The 2,822-nt window shown below is 32.9% G+C and overlaps 1 protein-coding gene across 3 annotated transcripts in view; it reads right to left on the reverse strand.

Annotated features, from left to right (window-relative positions):
- The window catches only part of haus3 (HAUS augmin-like complex, subunit 3), a 15,376-nt gene extending 13,542 nt beyond the window's left edge, over positions 1-1,834 (reverse strand). For all 3 annotated transcript variants that reach the window (XM_016554203.1, XM_016554204.1, XM_016554205.1), the window contains exon 1: positions 1,758-1,834. The gene's annotated coding sequence lies outside the window, so the exon portion shown is untranslated. The remainder of the gene's footprint in view (positions 1-1,757) is intronic.
- Between the last annotated feature and the right edge of the window lie 988 nt (positions 1,835-2,822).

Raw genomic sequence — 2,822 nt, forward strand, 5'->3', positions numbered from 1 at the left:
TTCTGTGCATCCCTAGTATTGTTCATTGTTCGTTCATGATAGTTAATACATTAACTCAGTGTTTCCCAACCGGGGTGCCGTCTGTCGAGAGCAGGGGTGCCGTGTAAAAAAATCCTTGGTGTGCATCAGGGAGGGTCATCAGTGGCGCGCGAGATGTGGTGATGATGATGTAAGTAACGTTGTTGCATTTTAATGTTTTGTTAATCTAGCCCACGAGATGCGGCATCTAGTGGATTGTAAAGAAATTGATTATATTATTCTACCAAATAGTATAATAAAAGATCGATACTTGGCGTCCGTGTATCGTACGAAATTATATTTGATTTTTAGTTCTTAATTTAGACGTAATGCACGTTTTTATAGAGTTACTTGCTAAATGCGCAGCATTATTTTGCTCATTGCGCTCTACTGTGGCCTCGGGAGACAATTAGACCTATATAATAAAGACCTATTTAATCTGCATATAAAACATTAGAAATGAGGTGTTACATTTTTATTGTGTTTGATTGTTAAAACAAAAAATATTTGTTGTTTGTCTCAATAAATTGTGTTAATTATAAATACAGTGGTTAAAAAAAAAAAAATTATATTGCTTTTTGTTTTAAAAAAAGGTTATAAGTCAATAATTATCGATACCGAACTATATGAAACATTATATCGTTGATACATTTTTTAGCTATATCGCCCAGCCCTACACACTACCATTCAAAAGTTTGTCACATCCTTCAGAAACCACTCTAAATATAATCTTACAGACTGACCCATAACTGAACATACACACTCACATTCATTTAGCTACCTATCCAAATGAGGATTTCTATTGTTTCTAAGGCTAATTATAAATAACTTTACATAAACATCGTTTTTATTTTTAGAATTTAAACATTTTTTACACTCAAAACCAAACATGTACTATTGAAATTGGGTATTTGTATGGTCCCACAACACCTGTAATGGCCTGTATAAGCTATATTCAAAGACCAAACAACTATAATTAGCTGTGGCCGAATTCAAAGTTGAACAATTTCAGGTAACGTTAAACAGATTATTATAGGTTACAAATAAACAGGCTGCTTTGCTCTGTTTGTTCATCTAAGTTTCATCAGTCAATTTAAAAAGCTAAGAAAAAGGTACACTTATTTTTACTTTTACTTGTGTATGTTCTTAGCTAGATACTTTCAGTTGGGTACAATTTTGACAGTATAGCCAAGTAAACCCACATTCGTCTGCTACAGTTTGAAGTGATTGATTGACAGATAAACAGCTACTACTTCGTTGTGGTTATTTAGCCTCGTATGATCCGTGAAAGACAGCAAACAGGTTTGGAAAAAGCAGTCGTCACAAAACATCTGTGAACAACGTAACTTACTAACTGACAGCAAAACACACGTAAATACTGGGATATTCAAAATATAATTGTTTTCAAGAAAGAAAAAATGGACTGTGTGAAACCGATCAGCAGTCAGAAGTTTCAGACACTCAAGTCATGACCAATACCTCAAAGACAGCTAAAGTCAAAGTGGCCTTAACTTTACCGTCAGTACGACAGATGAACAACAATGTATTTTGAATTTCAAGAGCCGTTAAAAACGAGCTAACGTTAACGTAACGTTACTTGTTAAACGTTTACATTTAGCTATATTAGCTTGCTTTACTGGTTAGCTAAGTACAAACGACAATACATTTGCCACCATTGCTTTTTAAAAAACTGAATTTGACATATATTTCACAAAGCAGTGTATCATAAATATCCCTACCTTGAAAAACAGAAGTTCAGAAGAACCCTTTTGATGTATTGCAGTCTGTCTCGCGTGCCACTTCCGAAAAGCCCGCGCTTGCTGTCGTCACGTGATTTAGGTGGTTCCTCGACAAATAAATTATTTCAAAGGCCTCTTTTTTTACTTAGAAGATGAAATAATGTTATAATACATTTTAAAACGATATAAAATATATAGAAATGGACTTTAAGAAAAGAGGACATTAAGAAGCGTCTTCACTGAAGATGATTGACAAATCTGGTCGGCCAATCAGATAGATACAAAATGTCACCTGATTAAGATGGCAGGAGGGCCTAAAACAGTTCTCTACTGTGTGGAAGTACTTTTTTTTTTTTTCTCTCTTTTTTTTTTTGTATTTTTTTTTTTTATTGCAATTTTTAGAACAAAGAACATATAAGGGCAATAACATTTAAACTGAATGAAAACAAATACTTAAAATAAATAAATAAAACTAAATAAGAAAAGCAATAAAAAAAAAAACATCATGTCTGTAAACAAGTACAAATAATTACAAATTATTCAAAGAATAGATTTAAGGCTTTAAAGTAATTTACAGTTTTTTTCTATGACTAAACAGCTTGTAAAATTCTGAGCTGAGACCGTCTGTTCCGGGGGATTTGTTAGCTTTTAAAGAGTTAATAGCTTCCTCTATCTCCTTCAGTGTGATTGAGGCATCACAAAAATGTTTATCCAAGTCACTCAGCTGGTTTATATTAGGTAAAGATTTAAAGAAATCATTCATATGTTGTTGGGATAATTTAGAAGTATACAAATCACTGTAAAATTTGGCACAAAACTTTGCAATATTTTTTGGGTCATCACTAATATTACCATTAATCATTAGTTTTTGAATTTGGTTGTTTTTAGCTTGCTGCCTTTCCAGTCTGAAAAAATACGCAGAGTTCTGTTCACCCTCTTCAATCCATTTTCTGCGCGATCTAATAAATGCCCCTTCAGCCTTGTGTTTATATATGTTGTCTAATTTGCACTGTAATTCAGCCAATTCTACTTTTTCACAATCAAGTAAATCATCCACATTTTTAG

The sequence above is a fragment of the Sinocyclocheilus rhinocerous genome, unplaced genomic scaffold (genome assembly GCF_001515625.1).
Source record: "Sinocyclocheilus rhinocerous isolate Xijiao unplaced genomic scaffold, SAMN03320098_v1.1 scaffold105, whole genome shotgun sequence".
Classification (NCBI taxonomy): domain Eukaryota; kingdom Metazoa; phylum Chordata; class Actinopteri; order Cypriniformes; family Cyprinidae; genus Sinocyclocheilus; species Sinocyclocheilus rhinocerous.